The sequence below is a fragment of the Pleurodeles waltl genome, chromosome 4_1 (genome assembly GCF_031143425.1).
Source record: "Pleurodeles waltl isolate 20211129_DDA chromosome 4_1, aPleWal1.hap1.20221129, whole genome shotgun sequence".
In the NCBI taxonomy this organism is placed as follows: domain Eukaryota; kingdom Metazoa; phylum Chordata; class Amphibia; order Caudata; family Salamandridae; genus Pleurodeles; species Pleurodeles waltl.
Window position 1 is genome coordinate 348,865,763 of NC_090442.1, and position 22,101 is coordinate 348,887,863.

Sequence of the window (22,101 nt, forward strand, 5' to 3'; positions counted from 1 at the left end):
ACCCCACCCCAAAACCTAAAACCCCCTAACCCCCCACCCCCTCCCCAAAACCAAAAACGCCCCACCCCACCAACCCCACCCCAAAACCTAAACCCACCACTTACCTTCGCCAACTCCCTTCTTTGTACCTTAACCACGCATGTTCGTTGTTCAGAACATACGTAGTTAAGGCACAAAAATATGAAGTTGTGGTTAAAAAAAGCGTTGTTACGCTTTCGTTAACCACGACTTTCGTAATAAAAAAGTCGTAAAAAAGGATGTTTCCCTTGGTATAGGCTTTTGTTTGCATCTGGAAAAAGTACAGAGGGCGGACTTCTTTTTCGCCTTAATAAAATATGCTACCAAGACAAAGATGGGTATCCCCAAGCCAAAGGAACTAAATGGGAATGGGAAGAGTATCAACCGGACAATGTTTCAATACCATATGTCTTCACAAATATAAGAGACTGACAAGAAAGAACAATTTGTGAATTCTGTTACAAAAACTAAAGCAGATTTATGTATACGTAGCATTGGGCGAATTCCAGTGGGGATAAGCAATTGTACCTTGATTTTAACTATTGAGGGTGTAAATAATAGTAGTTTTACAGGTTCACATAATACATATTTTGTTTGTGGTAACTATGGATATTACCAACTACCTGTTGGGTGGTCAGGTGTGTGTTATGTATCTTTTCTATTATCCCCTGTGTTTTTGGCCCCAGCATCATATCACGGAGATCTTAAACTGTTCAATGACATCATTAAAAATAGATATAAAAGGACAATAAGTACAAATGAGGTAGACCAAACTGACACTAGCCTGCAACAATATGTTGACTTTAATTTAGGGTTGTTCTCCTTTGTGGGTTCTGCGTTAAACAGTAGGAAAGTGAGACGATTGACTAGGGTTGTGGATGCTGTTACCAATCAGGCAGCTCTGGCACTTGGGAATATTACAGAGAAGCTCCAAATTGTGAGGATTGTAGCGCTCCAAAATCGTATGGTACTAGATGTGATATTAGCTGATCGAGGTGGTGCATGTCGCATCATCGATAGTAGTTGCTGCGTTTTTATTCCAGATCACTCACCTTCAGTATATGATGCAATATCTAAATTGCATAAAATTGCTGCAGAAATCCACACAGAGACTGGTACTTGGACTTTTTTACTGGATGGTTTTGGGCTCTTGTTTCCGCTTGGGCCTGGAAACTACTGACTATCCTGTGTGTAATGATTGCAATATTTTTCACATGCTGTATCTATATTCAGTGTGGTCCAATGTTCTGCTCCATGTGTATTACTGCTTGTATGCCTACCAAAAGAAATATTACAGAAATGAAAGCACAACACATGTTAGATAAGGAAATAGCTGAAATGAAGAGCATAAATATACAAGATTAATATTTAGATTATCCCAGAAAGACGAATGTCTTCAGCTAATGCTGAAAGGGTCATCTGTTGTAATTTAATAGCGATTAGATTAAGCATTAGCAGAAGACATCTTGTATTTAACAACTATTGTGAACATTTGACTAGATTAGGAATGGGTACTGAGGTAAATCCATGTACTACTCCATATGTGCATTTTGCATCATTGTCAATGTGTATCTCTGACTTATTATAGGTCCCTTACTCCCACGTTTGGGTTGTAACCTTCACAGAAGTCATATTTGTCCTGTATAAGCTTATTGCACAGATGACAGACCCACAGTGCAGGCAGTGTGTAGATCCATTGGAGGCCATGACATGTGACTCATTTGCTTGGGTACATAGCATAAATTGTACAATGCATACCTTTGTATATTAGATGCCATCTCTGTAGGTTAGAAACATATGTTCAAAGGAGTGTTCTGTGGTATAGGTACATAAAACAAAAACCTACCCTACAGAGGCATGAGTCTGATTTTGGTAGGCCACATGTCCACACATGCACAGGTAAGATACTTTCTGTGCCCACCATGCCAGCCTTTCATTGTCACTCAAGTGTATGTGTGATGCCTGTATTATGGTACTTGCCTGCAGGGACTGTATGCAGTCAGTCAATGTTGCAGAGTGTAAATGTGTTTGTCCAGTCAGGCCTAAGACGTTTATCCTTCAGAAGCCACACTAGTGTGCAGTGTTTCATTGTGGCTCACAGCCCAATGCATGTTGCTGGAGCATGGGCCATCAGATGTCAGTAGGCTTGCCTAGTCAGTGGAGGCCATGGGCAAGGTAGTGGTTTAGTCTGCAGATGAATCCAAAAGTATGTAGTCATGTCCCTGTACTTATTGGCATGTGTGCTCTACACTTGTGGTGTGTTGACAAGTTGTCCATTTTGTTCTTGGTGTTTCTGACATGTGTGACACAACCATTTGGGCAAAAGCTTGTTTAAAGTACTTGATTTGCCTCTTGTATCCCAACAGGTCAACGCCTATAAGAAGAAGGGATTTTTTAGGGCCATTGCCTGGAAGGTGCGGACCCTGGGGGTCCATAGCCAGTGGAGCGCCCAATGCCGCAAGAGGTGGACTGACCTGAGATGCTGGGCCCAGAGGATCACGGAGGTCAATTTGGGGCTGTCCTCCCAAAGTGGATGAGAAGCTTTTCAGAGCATGACCATCCTAAAGGCCCGCATTCAGGCGGTGGCATACCTGGACCTTGATGGGTGTTTGTTAGGAGCACAGCCACCACAAGGGGGTGAGTACAGGGCATATTTATGCCTATCACATAGCCAAGATGAAGTGTTAGGTTCTGACATCTCCCACTGACGATTGGGGATGGGTCATGCGTGACACACAAGATGAATAACTGCTTGTGTAGATACGTAATGTGGTGCATAGTGATGTGCCTTGCCTTTAAGCCCAGAGACCTAGGACACAACTGAGTACAATCCACAAATCATTGCTCTCCCAGGACAACACATGGCTGTGTACATTGGTCTATGAAGTAATGTTTGTTGGTGTAGTAGGTCTAAATTCTATACAACAGACTTCTACTCCTCAGTGTTGAAGCCCAAAGAAAAAGAAATGATGGATCACAGTCCTCGGCCATGTATCTGGTCTAGTGGGTACATTGCCATCTGCCCTTCAAGAGGACACTTGTCTTCAGTGTGTGATGAGTGCTGGTGCCTCACTACTGTCTGTCATGTGAAGGTGCCCATCATACATGTGACAGACCAAACATTGTCCTTTGGGTGCAGCTACAGCTACAGATCAAAACTTTCCCTTAGAAGGTGGAGAATATCCATTGACATCATCTATGTGCCATCACTGTTGCCAACATTCCTTGTGCTGACATGTTAGCATGTATCCACTTCTCTTTTGCAATATGTGTACACTGCTGTTTCATGCATGGTCTACCTGTGTTAATGGGATGATCTCTCTATTCCCTCACACATATGAGCATGCCAAACTGTGTTTGGAATTGGACATATGCAATGGGCTTTTTTCATGTGGTGTCAAAGACAGGAATGCGTCACCATTGATTGTGGCCTCACACATCCTCTCACCTGTCATTGCATGTAATTTAACGTGTGCACCTGCAGTACCAATGAGGAATATAACAGGAAGGACTAGAGTTTTTACACACAATGTGCATTTCCATGCCATTGATGTGGCATCATGTGGCAACGTGCATTGCACATGTGAACTGGGGAAGGTTTGTTATCTGACTGATGGCATGCATCGTGGAGTGGCTTGCAGTTATTTTGGAATCACATGTGGTTGTGTACAACCATTCATCCTCGGACATCTGGGTTTCCTCTCCATTGTACAGAGGACTAATGACTTCTACTGATGCAATAAGAGTATTTCATTATAAGTGATGCCACACAGTAATGGTGATTTCCCTGGGGCTAGTTGATTCATTGTGTTGTGGAGTTTAGAGACATGTCTCCCTGACAATTTGCACATTTTGTCTACAGTGTACATTTCCATGCCAAATGTGTGGTATATCTGAGCAACATTAGTACTACCTCCATAACTCCTTTAGGACAAATTTCGCATGTGAAGTGTGCATTGTTGATATGTTTCCAGTGAAACATGGGTATTTCCATGTCACGTCCTTCAGGCTACTGTACTGCTGTCAGGAACATGGCAGGATTTTGGAGCATCATTTCTTATTGTTGTGTTATTGTGTATGTGACAAATAGATGTCCCCATGACCTTGTGTGGGATCTGTGAGAATGAACTTGTTATTGGCCTAGTATTGTATGACAACAGGTAACAGAGGTATACTCCATGAGGCAAAGCATTGAAGGTGATGTGGTCTCCTACTTGTTCAATGACTACCCATGCAAGTGTGGTTGTCTGAGAACCTGATTTTCCTGTGGGCAACAGTTGACAGTTCATGTGGCATGCATGCATATGGTATGGTACATGTAGGAGCCACTTTGATGTAGTATGTACCTGGGGCCTACCTGACGTCATGGTAATGTTTGCTAATCACAGTTGTTATTCAAGCGTGATCAGGAACATGTGGACCCTTTTACTCTTTGTATCTGCAGCATGATCCAAGGCAAGCGAAGAAGACAGGGAGCTACCAAGTGGGGAATCATCTGGCCATGGTACCTCCAGTCATGACACCACCGACATGGAGGGACCCAGTGTCCTGGAGGCTGCGGGAAGTGCAACGGAGGACACAGGATCTATGTCATCATCATACAATTCTATCTCCAGTGGCCACTCCCTAGTTGTGGTGGGTCCATCAGGACCTTCTCCTGTCCCATCCATGTCTGTGACTCCCAGTTCTATTGCCCCCACCCTTTTGTTCAACACCCAGTTGGCCGTACCCACTCATCCAAGAGGGTGGGTGTCTCCTTTGCCCCAGGCACCTCAGCCCCAGCCCCTGATATCCCTGCTGCTCTCTTGCTTTCTGTGAGGAGGCTATTAACTTGCCGAGGAGTGACTCTCTGGGGTAGACTACTGTTGTGAATGCCATGCAGCGGTTGGCAAGCCTACTTCAGTCGACAAGTGCTTTCCTGGAAGGCATTCATAATGACATGTCTGGTCTACAGAGATCTTTACAGGCTCTGACCTCCTCACTGATAGCAGCAATCCACCCCCCACAATCCTCCCCCAGCCACCTCCCCATTCCCAGTCCAAATTCCCTATTCCCTTACCTGTCCCTAGCACACAGACCCTTCTGCACCCACAACAACACACACAAGCAGCACACATCAACACAGACACCACAAGACACACTGGCACATAGGCACTCAACATTCACCCACAGACACCACATCAGCCACCACTTTAACAGATACTCCCACCACCCCCAACAACCCACACACCACATTCAGCATACCCCCAAACACCATCACAACACCCAGAGCCACATCCAGAACACCCACCATGCACCCAGACAACAGCTCACAACCCCTGGACCTACACATTTCAGACACCATACCCCTAGACATCCACAGACACGTCTACCACATATACCATACCCACACACACCACCCCAACAGACACACACACACATCCACCACTCCAACATCATTCAGCCCCTTCACATCCCAGCTACCCAAGACACAAAAGTGCCCACACTCACTCACTCAACAGATACCACCCAAACATAACCATAGCTCTCACATGCACACATCCAAGGCATGTACACCCACAGACAAGCCCACCACTCCCTCAATCTCCAAATCTTCAACCCCTTCGGATGAACCAACTCATTTTTCCAAAGAGAGTTTCCTTTTCAACTGTTAGACTTTTCATCCTTGGCTTTGTCTCCCTTAACTTTTTGCCTCTGTTTCCCAGGTTGTTGATGTGTGCTGGACTCAGTTTCTGCTGCTTTTGTTACTCTGGGCACTCTACCACTGCTCATCAGTGCTAACGTGCAAAATGTGTATGTAATTGGTTTATCCATGATTGGCATATTTGATTTACTGGTAAGTCTCTGGTAAAGTGCACTAGTGGTGCCCAGCGCCTGTAAATCAAATGCTACTAGTGGAACTGCAGCACTGGGTGTGCTACCCACATAGGTAGCTCTGTAATCATGTCTCAGACCTGCCACTGCAGTGTCTGTGTGTGCAGTTTGAATCTGCCAATTCGACTTGGCAAGTGTACCTACTTGCCAGGCCTAAACTTTCCCTTTTCTTATATGTAAGACACCCTTAAGGTAGGCCCTAGGTAGCCCCATGGGCAGGGTGTAGTGTATGTTTGAGGTAGGACATATACTAATGTGTTTTATATGTCCTAACAGTGAAATATTGCTAAATTCGGTTTTCACTGATGCAAGGCCTATCCCTCTCATAGGTTAACATGTGGGATGCCTTTAAATATGGTTAAAATATGAATTCCCTTTGGGAGTGGATAAACATGTGGAGTTTGGGGTCTCTGAGCTCACAATTTAAAAATACATCTTTAAGATTGTGTGTTAGAAAATGCCACTTTTAGAAAGTGAGCATTTCGTTGCTTAAACCATTCTGTTACTCTGCCTGCTTGTGGATTCCCTGTCTGGGTCAGTTTGACAGTTGGGCTGTTTGCACCTCTCTCTAGGCAGTGACACAAACAAAGCTGGGGTGTAGTCTGAATTTCCTGATGAGCCACCTGTGCTAGGAGGGAAGGGAGGAGTGGTCACTCACACCGGAAAAAGCTGTGCCTGCCATCACACAAAGCAGTCTCCAACCCCCTGGTGTGTGTCTGTGGACTGGCCTGGGCAAGGCAGGATTTCACAAACAAGAGAGACTTTGCTTTGAAGTAAGCCTATTTCAAAGGGCAAAATGGGTATAAGAGGGGCACTTGAAAACCCAGACTTTAGAAAACTTCTGGAAACCAAGAGGAACCTCTGCCTGGAGAAGAGCTGAGGAAGAAGAGCTGCCCTGCCTGTGACTGTTTTGTGGAGCTATCCTGCAGTTTCTGCTTCTGCTTGTGCAAGAGGACAAAGACTGGACTTTGTGTGCCTTCCTTTTTGTGAAGAACTCTCCAAGGGCTTGAGCTAGAACTTGCCTCCTGTTGTTGAAGTCTCAGCGACAGCAAAGGCTTCTCTCTGCCAACACCTGGAGCCTCTGCTGAGACTCCTATCCTGCCACGTGGTGCCCATACAGTTCCTGGGACCCTGAAAGGAGAAGCAGGCAGAACAAGAGTAAGAAATCCATGCACAGACCGCCGTGCGGGAAAAAGATTGATGCAACTCCGAGACACTGCTGAAAAATCGACGCTCGCAGCTGGAGAAATGACAAGCAGCATCGCTGACCGAGGCTGGTGAGATCGCAACCCGCGCTGCATGGTTTTTCGAATCATCGCGTGACAAGACTTCGGACGCAAACACTGCTGGGCATGTAAAGATGACACAAGGCCTGCCTGGACCCGAGAGTGCTGTTTGGATTGACGCATCGCTCTCCTGCAGAGAGAAGAAACGACGCGCGCCGACCCATCTGAAGGAGAAACAATACATGGTCTCGCCCCTTTTGATGCACACTTGCCCGTGCGGCATTATTTTTGATGCTCCCAGGTACATTTCCACGCTAACAGCATTAGCGTTGTGTGTAAAATCACATGAAGACTCTTTTTGGTTTTTAATTGATAACTTGACTTGTGTATGCTGGATTTTTGTCATGTTGGTCTTGTTTTGTTTAAATAAATATTTTCTATTTTTCTAAACCTATGTTGTGTCATTTTGTAGTGCTTTCATTAAGTTACTCGTGTGTTGGTACAAATACTTTATACCTAGCACCATGGAGTTAAGCCTACTGCTCGTGCCAGGCTACCAAGATGGTGAGCAGGGGTTAGCTGAGGGTGATTCTCTTTTACACTGACTAGAGTGAGGGTCCTTGCTTGAACAGGGGGTAACCTGACTGCCAACCAAAGACCCCATTTCTAACATTGGTGACCAGCGGTTGCAATTGGACTTGTATTTGTACTTGACATATAGTAATTAAGTGTACACTACTGTTATGATTTCATACCATTACGTAACCACATAATACTTGTCTTGTGATTTTTGCTTTTCTCTTTGGGAATTCTTTTTGTTCTAATTCTTTCTGATCCCTTGATTGACTTTTTTTAAAACTCCATTTGGGAACTTGTTTTTCTGCCTTTGGAACTTTGCATTTTTTTTCAAATCTTCATTGTGTCTCAATCTGGAGATGTATCAGCTGAATTTGCTTTTGACATAGAGAAAGTGGAGAGCTACACAGTGGTTCAGTTGAAGCAGTTCTGCAAGGATTTTGCCTCTCCCATTAAGAGCTCATCCAAGAAGGAACAGCTGTAAAAGGCGCTGAGGGTCGGGGTGACAGTCAAAGAAGCTGTGGGGCACACAGATGTTGAACAGTAAGGGGGGAAAGAGGTGAAAATCACTCTAAATGATGTAGTGGGTGGGCCTGTTATGTCCAGGGAGAGAGTCTCCAAGGCAGGTAGCAGTGTGTCCTCCAAGGGTCTGACACCTGAAGAGTTACAGGACAGACATGCTGAGAGAGAATACCAATTGGAGCTGAAGAAGCTCAGTCTAGAGATGGAAGAGAGAAGGATTGCCATTGAGGAAAGGAAGATACTGCTGGCTCATGAGCTTAGCTTAAAAGAGTTAGATCATAGGAGCCAGTCCAGTAGAGATGGTGGCAGCAACAGCACAGTGCAGCCTGAAAGAAGGGTACACATCCCAAAAGACCTAGTGAAGGATTACAAAAGGGAGGATGACATATACTTGTGGTTCAAGGGGTATGAGTCTGCTCTCTACATGAATCTGGTCCCTGAAGCTCATTAGGGGGTGGGTCTGTTGAAGCACTTTGAGGTAGAGGGGAGGGATACATTGACAGCTTTAGGGGATGCTCAGAATCTCATCTACACTATCATGAAGGATGCCCTACTCAAAAGATATGGGTGGTCATTACAACCCTGGCGGACGGTGTTAAAGCGGCGGTAAGACCGCCAACAGGCCGGCGGTAAAAAAATGGGAATCATGACCGTGGCGGAAACTGCCAACAAAGACAGCCACTTTAACACTCCGACCGCCACGGCGGTACAGACAAACAGCGCGGCGGTCACCGCCAACAGACAGGTGGAAGACAAAGTACCGCCCACAGTATCACAACCTACCAATCCGCTACCTTTTCCGGGGCGGATTCACCGCAGATAAAAACACGGCGGAAACAGGAATTTCAAAGGGAAAATGCTCACCTCTACACACTCCACGAGGAACGACGACACCATGGAGCCGGAACTCCATATTCTTCCAGCACTAGTCTTCCTGCTCCTATACAACGATCATCAACGCCGGCGGCGAAGACAATGGTGAGTACTGCACCTACGACATAAGGGAGGGGGAGGCAAAAGACAGGGACACACACACTCAACACCCCCACCCCGACCCTCACCCACTACAACACACACACCAATGCATATCCAAACATTACAGTAACAACCCCCCCGGAAGAATGCAAAGACAAAAGGAAATGAGTGGAACCATTGTAATATATCAAAATACAGTAACCAAATAAATATATATATATATATATATATATATATATATATATATACACATTAAACAAAATATACACCACGATTAGTAGTGCAGGTAATGCACCATTCATTGTCCGTGGACCATTGGGCCCAAAATGCATGGGTGAGGCCCACACTAGATACCTGATCAAAACGGAGAGAACACTGCTGGGGCATCAGATAGAAATACAACAGGCACCTCAGGGGGAAGGGAAGGTGGGCACCTCAGCAGGATGAGTGCACCACGCCAGATCCACGAGGGGGCTCCATGCCCATTGATGTTTCCTGGGGAGTGCAAAGCCACAGTCTCTCAAGTCTCTACAGTGGGTGGTTTGCCCACTGTACCATCCTGGGGAGTGCAAAGCCACAGTCTCTCAAGTCTCTACAGCGGGTGGGTTGCCCACTGTGCCATCCTGCGGAGTGCAAAGCCACAGTCTCTCAAGTCTCTACAGTGGGTGGTTTGCCCACTGTACCATCCTGGGGAGTGCAAAGCCACAGTCTCTCAAGTCTCTACAGTGGGTGGTTTTCCCACTGTACCAACCTGGGGAGTGCAAAGCCACAGTCACTCAAGTGGATAACAGTGTCCACAGGTGCTGGAGGGGGACTGGTGCCTAGAGTGCTTCATCCTGTGAAGGACAGAGGTAGTGGATGCATGTCTCCACTGGTTCTGGAGGGGGACTGGTACCCAGAGTGCTTCATCCTGGGAAGGACAGAGGTTGTGGATGCATGTCTCCACTGCTTCTGGAGGGGGACTGGTGCCCAGAGTGCTTCATCCTGTGAAGGACAGAGGTTGTGCATGCATGTCTCCACTGGTTCTGGAGGGGGACTGGTGCCCAGAGTGCTTCATCCTGCGAAGGACAGAGGTAGTGGATGCATGTCTCCAATGGTTCTGGAGGGGGACTGGTGCCCAGAGTGCATCACTCACCCCGTGACGGTCCCAGTTGCGTCACTGCCCCTGCCGCCCATGGGCTAGCGGGGCTTGAGTTGGCGGTCCTTGCCCTGTTCAACGGAGCTTGCCATGGCGGTCTTTGCCCTGTTCAGTGGTGCTTGAGTTTGCAGTTTCTGGCCTGTACAGCGGTGCTTGCCCTGTTCAGCGGTGCTTGAGTTGGCGGTCTTTGCCCTGTTCAGCGCTCTTTGCCCTGTTCAGCGGTGCTTGAGTTTGCAGTTTCTGACCTGTTCAGCGGTGCTTGCCCTGTTCAGCGGTGCTTGAGTTGGCAGTCCTTGCCCTGTTCAGCGGAGCTTGCCATGGCGGTCCTTCATTGCCCAGCTGGGCTGGGGCTTGCGGTCCTTCATTGGGCAGCTGGGCTGTGGCTGCCGGGGCCCTCCTGGGTAGCTGGGCTGTGGCTGGCAGTGGCCTCCTGGACACTGACTCCGGCGGTGGCCTCCTTGCCAGTGATGATCGGGCTGCCCTCCTGGGCACTGACTCTGGTGGTGGCCTCCTGGCCAGTGACGATCGGGCTGCCCTCCTGGGCACTGACTCTGGCGGTGGCCTCCTGGCCAGTGACGATTGGGCTGGCGGTGGCCTCCTGAGCAGCGGGGATGATGGTGGTCTTCTCCGCCGTGCTGCTCCTCCCAGACTTTGGCGATTTCTTCTGCCCCTTCCCCACCTTGGGAGGAGTCACAGCTGAGTCGACACTCCCCCCGGGACCGTTGTGAGCGGCTTTGCTGGATGGAGTCTTCACCCTCTCCCGCCGGGCACTGTCCAGCTTCTGGTGCTTCACAGGGGGGGAATGGCTGTGCTGTGGCTCCGTGTCACACTGCTGGCCTGGTGCCCGGTGCACTCCACATAACAACATGTAACAACAGGCACCACTGGCCCCTGAGATTTTTTGGCTGAGGTGCTAGTACAGGACCTATGATTTGGAGGGGGGATGGGAAAGAGGTCAAGCTTGGTCAGGAAAAGTTTCTTAGGAACACTGGGATAGGTAGCTGGAGGGGGTTTGGGAGTGGAGGAAGAGGAAGTGGTTGTAGGAGGTGTACGTTTGGTGACTTTGGGTGAAGGTGCATGCACTGGAGGCTGTCGTGAGGTGGATGGCTGTTGGGTGAGTGTGTGCCTGCATTTGTGTATCTTGGGAGGGGGCGTCACAGACACACTGGGAGAGGACACAGGGGACTTGTAAATAGTAGTGGGGATGGTGAGTGCACATGAGCGGGGTGTGGTGGTGGGTGTGCTGGTGCAGGACGTAGTGGCTGTAGTGGTAGTGCCTGCAGGTGAGAGTGTAGATGAGGGGGGAGGCTAGAGACAGGGACAATGGCTGCCATCAGTGCTGAGGCCAGAGATTGCAGGGTTCGATGAAGGGCAGCCTGACCAGAATGAATGCCCTCCAGGAATGCATTTGTGTGTTGCAATTCCCTTTCTACACCCTGGATGGCATTCAAAATGGTAGACTGCCCAACAGTGAGGGACCTGAGGAGGTCAATTATTTCCTCAGTGAGGGCAGCAGAGGTCACAGGGGCAGGGGCTGAGGTGCCGGGGTGAAGGTGATGCCCACCCTCCTGTGTGAGCAGGCACGGGGCGAAGGCTGAGGGGCTGCTGGGAGGGCAGTGCTTGTAGGGGGGGTGGCGGCTGTACCTGTAGAAGTGGGGGGCACAGATTTTGCCGCCACCACAAGGGAGTTCCCATCGGAGGACGAGTCCGTGTCGCTGGTTGCAGATCCTGTGACCGCCGTGAAGCTTCCCTCGCCCTCCGTCCCACTGGTGAATTCCGAGTCCGTGGTGTGGCCCTCCATGGCCATGTGGGATGCAGCTCCCTCGTGCTCCGCTGAATGATGTTGTACTCACCCCCTTTTGTCTGCTGTGATGCCCTCAAGCGCCCATCCAACTCAGGGAAGGCCACCGCCAGGATCCTGAACATCAGCGGAGTCATGGTTCGACAGGCACCCTTCCCACGTTGGGAGGCCATCACCAGTTGAGCCTCCGCCGTCTTCTTGATCCATCGGCAAATGTCCTCCCATCTTTTCCGGCAGTGGGTGCTCCATCTGTGGTGGACCCCCAGGGTCCGGACGTCCTTGGCGATGGCACGCCAAATATCCTTCTTCTGGTGGGCGCTGACCTACATGAAATGTACAGGTGAAGAAGATAAGTCATTACCAACTGCACCGTCGAAGTGAGTGGCCCACATCCCTAGCCTTGCCATGTGGCACATGCATTCACAGTCCTTCATGCACGCAGAACTGTGCCCCCTTCATTCTTAAACCAGCCCTCTCCACACAGGCATAGCCCATATAACGTGCTCCCTGTGTACTTACCTGTTGGTCTGGAGGACCGTAGGGTAGCGTGTACTGGGGGAGGACCCCGTCCACGAGCTTCTCCAACCCCTCTGCAGTGAAGGCAGGGGATCTTTCCCCACACGCACGAGCCATTGTCTCTTCCAGACCGAGGTCACAGCAGCACTTGCAGTGTAGGTCCTCTCCTGTTGAAAATCAGGTATTGAGTGATTGAACAGCTAGAAAATGGCGGTCACGTCCGCAGCGGTCATGTCCGCGGCAGTGCGTACCATCACCGCCGGCGTACATCGTCATTGGCTCCTGGGACCCATAGGGTCCAATGTTAACCAATGCAGCATTGCGCCGCGGTCTTCGACCGCCTACCGCGACGGTGTAGAACGTCAGCGCAGTTACCTCACATCCCATTGTCCCACTTTAGAGGTCAGGCAGCCGCCATTTCAGGGGCCCACATGGCCTGATTCACAAACGCGTCAAACAGACCGAGGCCTTGTCGCACAACACAAATACAGCCCAGATTCTGTGTATGAATGGTGTTCTGTGTAGACTGTGGGTAAATACCTCTGAGTTGTTTGACTCTGTGATCGCTGTTGTCCTTCCTAGGCACCGTCCGCTGGGACATGTGTGGAGATGGCGGAATCCTCTGGTGTACCGACCACTGGTGGACCTGTTGACAATGGAGGAGCGACATTTGATCATCACCTACAGGATTGACCGTGCCACAATCCAGGAACTGTGTACCCAGTTGGAGCCAGACCTGATGTCAGCAATCCGCCATCCCACAGGGATCCCCCCTCAAGTGCAGGTGCTATCAGTGCTCCATTTCCTTGCAAGTGGGTCATTTCAAACAACAGTGGCCATGGCATCAGGAATGTCCCAGCCTATGTTTTCCAACGTGTTGTCCAGAGTGTTGCCTGCCCTGCTCAAACACATGCGGAGCTACATCGTTTTCCCTCAGGAGGAGGATTTGCCTACAGTTAAAGGTGACTTCTATGCCCTTGGACATATCCCCAACATCATAGGTGCCATTGATGGGACCCATGTAGCTCTAGTCCCCCCCCCACAGGAGTGAACAGGTGTACAGGAACCGGAAGAGTTATCATTCCATGAATGTACAGATGGTATGTTTGACAGACCAGTACATCTCCTAGGTAAATGCAATGTTCCCTGGCTCTGTGCATGACGCCTACATCCTGCGGGATAGCAGCATCCCTTATGTGGTGGGTCAACTCCAGAGGCACCGGGTGTGGCTATTAGGGGACTCTGGTTACCCCAACCTGTCATGGCTACTGACCCCAGTGAGGAATCCCAGGACCAGGGCAGAGGAACGCTACAATGAGGCCCATGGGCGGACAAGGAGGGTGATCGAATGCACCTTCAGCCTCCTGAAGGCCAGTTTCAGTTGCCTCCATATGACAGGTGGTTCCCTATTCTACTCACCAAGGAAGGTGAGCCAGATCATCGTGGCCTGCTGTATGCGTCACAATTTGGCTTTGCGACAACAGGTGCCTTTTCTGCAGGAGGATGGTCCAGATGACGGTGTTGTGGCAACTGTGGAGCCTGTGGACAGTGCTGATGAGGAAGCAGAGGAAGAAGACATTGACAACAGGGACTCAGTTATCCAGCAATATTTCCAGTGACACGCAGGTGAGAACACATTCATGCCTACTACAAGTACTTTCACACTTCTACCTCTATCCTGTCTGTCGATTTCAACCAGTATACGGTAACTGAGTTGTACATTTCCATTACGGTTTCACAGGTGTGGTTTCCAACGTGTGTTATCTGCTTAGATTCCTCATGGACTTGAGATGTGTGACATAGGTATGTTGACATTACATTTGAGAACGCATTTTGTCACTGTCATTGCTAATACACATTTTCAAAATCACAGACTGACTCCAGATTGTTTTGTGCTTCAAGGGTGTTTATTGCAGTGCTACATTTTGGAGGGGGGTTGTAAAATGGTGAGGGGTGATGGTGGAGGAATGTCCATGGCGGAGTCCAGTCTATTAGTCTCACAGGTGCATTGCCCATATGGACATAGGAAGTGGAGCTGGGGCAGTTCCAATATGGACAGGGTTACAAAGTGGGACAGTAGGATGACAATCGGGGTGGTCTCATTTCTTGGCGGGGGTCTTGGCATCGTGCTCTGTTTTGTTCCTGGATCTCAGGGACCGTTTGCGGGGTGGTTCTCCATCTGCAGGGGTTGGGGTGCTGGTGTGGTGGTCCTGTGGCATTGCCTCCTGTCCACTAGCGCCGGCGGAGGTGGTTGGCAGTTCTTCGTCCATGCTAGTGTCAGGGGCCCCTTGGAGTGCCACAGTGTTCCTCCTGGTGTTAAGTATCTCCTTCAGCACCCCTACGATGGTGCCCAGGTCGGTGCTGATGGTTAAGAGTTCCTCCCTGAACCCCAAATACTGTTCCTCCTGCCGGCGCTGGGTCTCCTGAAACTTGGCCAGTACCGTTGCCATCGTCTCCTGGGAGTGGTGGTATGCTCCCATGATGGAGGAGAGGGCCTCGTGGAGAGTGGGTTCCCTTGGCCTGTCCGCCCCCTGTCGCACAGCAGCCCTCCCAGTTCCCCTGTGTTCCTGGGCCTCCGTCCCCTGGACCATGTGCCCACTACCACTGCCCCCAGGTCCCTGTTGTTGCTGGGGTGGTGGGTTATCCTGGGTTCCCTGTAGTGGAGGACATGCAGCTGATTGACAAGTCCTGGGTACGGAGCTATGGGCCCGCTGGGTGGGTGCTGTGCTGGTGTTACCAGAGGGTGGAAGGTCTGTGGTGGCCTGTGACTGGGTGTGGGGAACCGACTGTCCCGAGGCTCACGATGGTCCGGGCTGGTTATCTGGATCTAGTTGGACAGAGCTGCTGTCATCACTGTGGGCCTCTTCTGTGGGTGGGGTGGAGATGTCTGGACCCTCCTGTCTGGTGACGTTGGGTAGTGGTCCTGCAGGGGTGTAAAAGCATGATTATTGCATCTGTGTGTGTCATGGTGTGCAATGGGTGGGTGACCGTGTACCCCAGTGCTAGCTTTCCTGTGTGGGACGTTGTGTGATGATGGTTTAGGGGGGTGTTATGGGTATGTGCAGTGAGCATGCTTTAGTGATGGGTGTCCATGCTTTGTTGTGTCATGCAGATGGGATGGGTGGTTTGTGTTAGTAGTACATATGTGAGGAGTTGAAGTGATAGGGGAGGGGGCGAGGGTGGGGGTCTGTGATAGCATGCAGGTAGGGTGGGGGATATGATAGTTAAGATTTGACTTACCAGAGTCCATTCCTCCACCGACTCCTGCAAGGCCCTCAGGATGCAGAATAGTCAAGACCTGCTCCTCCCATGTTGTTAGTTGTGGGGGAGAAGGTGGGGGTCCGCGCCAGTCCGCTGTACCGAGATGTTGTGTCTGGAGACCACGGAATGCACCTTCCCCGTAGGTCGTTCAACCTCTTCCTGATGTCATCCCAATTTCTTGGGTGCTGTCCCACTGCGTTGACCCTGTTGACTATTCTTTGCCATAGCTCCATCTTCCTAGCTATGTAGGTGTGCTGCACCTGTGATGCAAATAGCTGTGGCTCTTCCCGGACGATTTCCTCCACCATGACCCTGAGCTCCTCCTCCGAGAACCTGGGGTGTCTTTGCCGTGCCATGGGGTGGTGTAGGTGATGTGTGGGGTGGTGTATGTGGTGATAAGTGTGGTTATATGTAGTGGTGTGTGGTGTTTTGTGCGTGGAAGTAGTGTGGGTGATGGTGTTGAGTGCCTGTGGCTGCTAGTTTGTGGATGGTGGTGTCTCTCTCTGGCCTTCTTTCAGATTTTTTGGTCATAGGGGTTTGTGGGTGATGTGGGTGTGTGTTTTATATAGTATTGAGTGTGTGGGAGTGGTGTGTGTATGTGTATCAGGTGTGTGTCTTTCGAATTGTCCAATGTGGTGGTGTTTTGGAGATGTGTGTGTATTTTGAGCACGTGGATTCGTGGGTCGTGATAGCATGGGCGTATTTCTGTTGGCGTGACGGTGGAGGTTTTGTTTTCGTCAGTTTATCACTGACCTTTGGTGTGGCGGACTTGTGTGGGTGTCTGAATTTTGTCGGATTTCGGGATGTGGGTCATAATAGGTGTGTTGGCGGTCTTCTGCACGGCGGTAAGCGGCTTTTACCGCCAATGTTGTAATGACCCCCATGGTCTCACCCCTGAGCAGTATAAGGATAGGTTTAGGTCCTATAAGAAGAACTAATCCCAAACATGGTTAGAATGTGTTGATTCTTTTTGCAGGTTACTGGATGGTTGGGTGAAGGGCAGTAAGGTAACAACGTATGAGGGGCTTTACGATCTGATTGCTTGGGAGCACTTGAACAGTTTATGTTTTCCAGAGCTGTACCAGCACCTGATTGAGAGCAAGCTGACTGGTCCCAGGAAGCTTGCGCAGGAAGCGGACTGCTGGGAGAGCACCAGGGTCCAAAAGAGGTATGGGGGAGACCACGTCAAGGGTGGGCATGGTCCCTCTCGGAAGAAAGGGGGGATAAGGGTGAAAAGGGGGTGTTTGCTAAAGGGCCCCAAACTGATTACCAGGGTAGATTCCCAACCCCCCCACTGAGAAGATGCCATGGTTCTCCAAAGGGAAACCAGTGGCAGGGGGGCCCCCACGTAAGTGTTATGCATGTGACTAGGTGGGACATGTGAGGGGGGACCCCAAATGCCCCAAGAGTACACTGGCCCCTACTGGTGCACAGCCCCAGGGTTTGGCTAGTGTAGCGCTTGTGGAGGAGTTGGTTCCAGGTGGCTGGGAGCCAACTGAGATGACCCTTGTCTCACTAGGGGACAGTGAGAGGGTCCAGAGAACCCTCATGCCTGAGAACACTAAAAAGTAAAGGCAGTGGGTGACCATCAATGGACAGAGCGTGGAGGCTCTGAGAGACACAGGAGCCAGTGTGACTACAGTGAGGAGTCAGCTGGTGTCTGAAGAGCAGATTGATCCCCGGGTACTTTGCCAAGTAGTTGCAGTGGACAACTAAGAGCGCCTGTGCAGAGTGGCGCAGGTTCCCTTTGAATGGGGGGTCTCTTGTTCCTTGAAAGTAGCTGTGATTCCAACCATGCCTGTACATTGTTTGCTAGGCAATGACCTGGAGGATTCCCCTTGGAAGGAGATGGAACACATGTCTCACTTGGAGATGTTGGGACTGCCTGGGTGGGTATGTGTATCCACCCGATCAATGGCAGCCTGTCAAGAGCCCCTGGAGCCTAAAACAGTGGCCCAGGGGACCTCCAAGAAGAGGAAGGGCAGGGGGTACGGAAAACCGACCCCAGAAGTTCCCACAGTCCGGGAGGAGGCGGAGCCTGAGGGTGATGCCCCGGAGCCTACAGGGGAACAGGTGTCTGAACTGGGGAGGTCCCTGAGCTGTCGCACTGGGAGCAGGAAGGGGGACCCACCAGGGAGGCATTCTGTGAGGCACAGAAAATATGCCCTACTCTAGAGGGACTGCAGCAGCAGGCTGCAACCCAGACGGCTGGCGAGGAGCCAGGTACTCACTTGATCTATTGGGAGGACGGCCTCCTGTATAGTGAGCCTAAGGTTCCTGAGCCTGAGTAAGCTTGTATGCTGGTGGTACCCCAGTGCTTCAGGGCCTTCCTGCTGGGGTTGGCTCATGATGTGCCTTTGGCAGGACATCTGGGGCAGGACAAGACCTATAAGCTGCTTGTCTCCCACTTCTATTGGCCCCAATTGCACAAGCATTCTGCTGCACACTGTAGGTCTTGCCCAACTTGTCAGGCAAGTGGCAAGAGTGGGGGAAATGTAAGGCACTGCTCCAACCTCTTCCTGTAGTTAGTACCTTCTTTGAAATGGTTGGTATTGACATTTTGGGGCCTCTGGACCCCAAGGCAGCCATGGGCAACAGGTTCATCCTGGTCTTGGTGGACGATGGCACCCGGTACCCAGAAGCCAATTCCTCTGAGGTCAGTCACTTCCCCTGTCGTGGGTCGTACACTAATAGGGGTTTTTACCCGCACGGGGTTTCCTAAGGAAGTGGTATCTGATAGGGGTACCAACTTCATATCAACGTATATGAAGTCTCTGTGGAAGGTGAGTGGGGTGACCTACAAGATCACCACACCTTACCACCCTCCAAAGTAATGGTCTGGTTGAGAGATTCAACCACACCTTGAAAGGCATGATTCAGTGCCTGTCAGAGCCCTTGAGGCGGAAGTGGGACATCCTCTTACCATGCCTTCTGTTGGCTTACAGGGAGATGCCTCAAAAGGGACTTGGGTTTAGTCCCTTTGAGCTGATCTATGGCCACCCTGTGAAGGGATCTTTAAGTCTGGTGAAGGAGGCTTTGGAGAAAGCTCCCAGTAAACCCCCCAGGATGTATTTAGTTACTTGCTGGCTTTCAGAAAACCAGATTGCCTGCTTCAGGTGTCTCGCACAGGAGAACCTTGAAGCCAGCCAGGTGGAGATGAAACGTGGTATGACCAGAATACCATGACCAGAATACCACTCTGGTCGAGTTTCAACCTGGCCAGTGGAGCCTATGGTGCTCCAGGATAAGTGGACTGGACCATGTGAGGTGGTGGAGCGCAAGAGTGAAGTCACCTACCTGGTGGACTTGTAGTCTCCAAGGAACCCTTTAAGGGTCCTGCTTGTCAACCGCCTCAACTTTGAGCGGACTGAACTGTCCATGCTCCTTCCAACAGATGATGGGGTGGAAGAGGAGAGTGAGCCTCTTCCTGGCCTCCTGTCTGTAGGTGAAAAATATGGGTCTCTGGAGGGAGTGATCCTCTCCCCCTCCCTGAATGCAGAGCAGCAGAGGGACTGTCCCCAGGTGTTGAGTCAGTTCACCTCACTGTTTTCCCTGATCCCAGGGGTCACACACTTGTGCACACATGATGTGGACACTGGGGACAGTACACCCATGAAACAAAACGTTTGCAGGGTATCTGACAGGGTTAGGGCTAGCATTAAGGATGAGTTATCCAAAATCTTAACCCTTTGGGTTTTTGTGCATTCCAGCAGTTCTTGGGCCAGCCCAGTGGTATTGGTCCCAAAGGCTGCTGCACCTGGTGCCACTCCAGAACTCAGGTTCTGTGTGGACTGCCGTGGACTCAATGCGGTCAGCAACACTGACGCACACCCCATTCCCCGAGCTGATGAGCTCTTTGACCGGTTGGGAGCTGCCACCTACCTTAGTACTTTTGACTTAACGTCTGGGTACTGGCAGATTGTCTTACCTGAGGGGGGCAAGGTGAGGTCAGCATTTTCTACCCCAGATGGACACTTTCAATTTAAAGTGATGCCATTTGGGATGAAGAATGCCCCTGCCACCTTTCAGAGTTTGGTCAACCAGGTGTTGGCCGGGCTAGATGGGTTCAGTGTCGCCTAGCTGGATGACATTGCTGTGTTTAGTTCTACATGGGAGGAACATCTGCAACACCGCTACAGAGTGTTGAAGGCCCTGCAGAAGGCAGGCCTCACTATTAAGGCAAGCAAGTGCCAAATAGGGCAGGGTTCTGTGGTGTACTTGGGACACCAGGTAGGGAGTTGCCAGGTGGCACCTCTACAGCCAAAAAAAGTGACACCATTCTGGCTTGGGAGCCTCCCAAAACCCAGAGTGAGGTGAGAGCGTTTTGAGGCCTCACTGGCTACTACAGGAGGTATGTCATGGGATATGGTACCATTGTTACCCCCCTGACTGAGTTGACTTCTAAGAAGCAACCCAAAACGGTGATCTGGACAGAGGCTTGCCAGACCGCTTTTGATAACCTGAAGGCTGCCATGTGCACAGCACCTGTGCTGAAGGCACCTGACTACTCCAATGAGTTTGTTATGGTAACAGACGCCTCAGAGCATGGTATTGGAGCAGTACTCTCACAGCTTAATGAAGAGGGCCTAGATCAACCTGTTCATTAGCATGGTGGAGTGCCATAGAACGTGAAGCGTTTGCTGCGATCTGGGCGCTGAAGAAGCTATGGCCCTACATTGTTTGGGACTCACTTCCGGATTCAGACCGACCACAGGCCCCTCAGATGGTTAATGGAGATGAGGGGTGAGAATCCAAAACTGTTGAGGTGGTCCATTTCCCTATAGGGGATGGACTTTACGGTGGAACACCGCCCTGGTACAGAACACGGCAATGCTGATGGTCTGTCCAGGTTCTTCCGCCTTTGTGATGAGAACTCCCATGAGGTTGGGTAGTTGCTCCCCACTTTCAGCTGGGGGGACACGTGTTAGATGTTTCATCCTTGGCGTGGTCTCCCTTAACTTTTTGCCTCTGTTTCCCAGGTTGTTGATGTGTGCTGGACTCTGTTTTTGCTGTTTTTGTTACTCTGGGCACTTTACCACTGCTAAGCAGTGCTAAAGTGCAAGTGCTCCTATACAAAATGTGTATGTAATTGGTTTATCCATGATTGGTATATTTGATTTACCAGTAAGTCCCTAGTAAAGTGCATTAGTGGTGCTGAGGGCCTGTAAGTCAAATGCTACTAGTGGGCCTGCAGCACTGGTGGTGTCACCCACATAAGTAGCTCTGTAATCATGTCTCAGACCTGCCACTGCAGTGTCTGTGTGTGCAGTTTTGAACTGCCAGTTAGACCTGGAAAGTGCACCCACTTGCCAGGCCTAAACCTTCCCATTTCTTACATGTAAGACACCCCTAAGGTAGGCCCTAGGTAGCCCCATGGGCAGGGTCCAGTGTATGTTTGAGGTAGGACATATACTAATGTGTTTTATATGTCCTAACAGTGAAATACTGCTAAATTCGTTTTTCACTGTTGCAAGGCCTATCCCTCTCATAGGTTAACATGGGGGCTGCCTTTAAATATGATTACAGTGTGGATTCCCTTTGGGAGCGGATTAACATGTGGAGTTTGGGGTCTCTGAGCTCACAATTTAAAAATACATCTTTTAGTAAAGTTGATTTTAAGATTGTGGGGGTCATTCTGACCCCGGCCGGCGGCGGAAGCCGCTGGCCTGGCTGGGACCGCCAGAATACCGCTGCGCGGTCAAAAGACCGCCGCAGGTATTCTGGGTTTCCCGCTGGGCTGGTGGGCGACCGCCAGAAGGCCTCCCGTCAGCCCATCGGGAAACACCCTTCCATGAGGATGCCGGCTCCGAATGGAGCCGGCGGAGTGGAAGGGGTGCGATGGGTGCAGTTGCACCCGTCGCGATTTTCAGTGTCTGCATGGCAGACACTGAAAATCTTTGTGGGGCCCTGTTACGGGGGCCCTGCAGTGCCCATGCCGTTGGCATGGGCACTGCAGGGGCCCCCAGGGGCCCCACAACACCCCATACCGCCATTCTGTTCCTGGCGGCCAAAACCACCAGGAACAGGATGGCGGTATGGGGGTCGGAATCCCCATGGCGGCGCAGCAAGCTGCGCCGCCATGGAGGATTCCCCAGGGCAGCGGGAAACCGGCGGTACACCGCTGGTTTTCCGTTTCTGACCGCGGCTGTACCGCCGCGGTCAGAATGCCCATGGGAGCACCGCCAGCCTGTTGG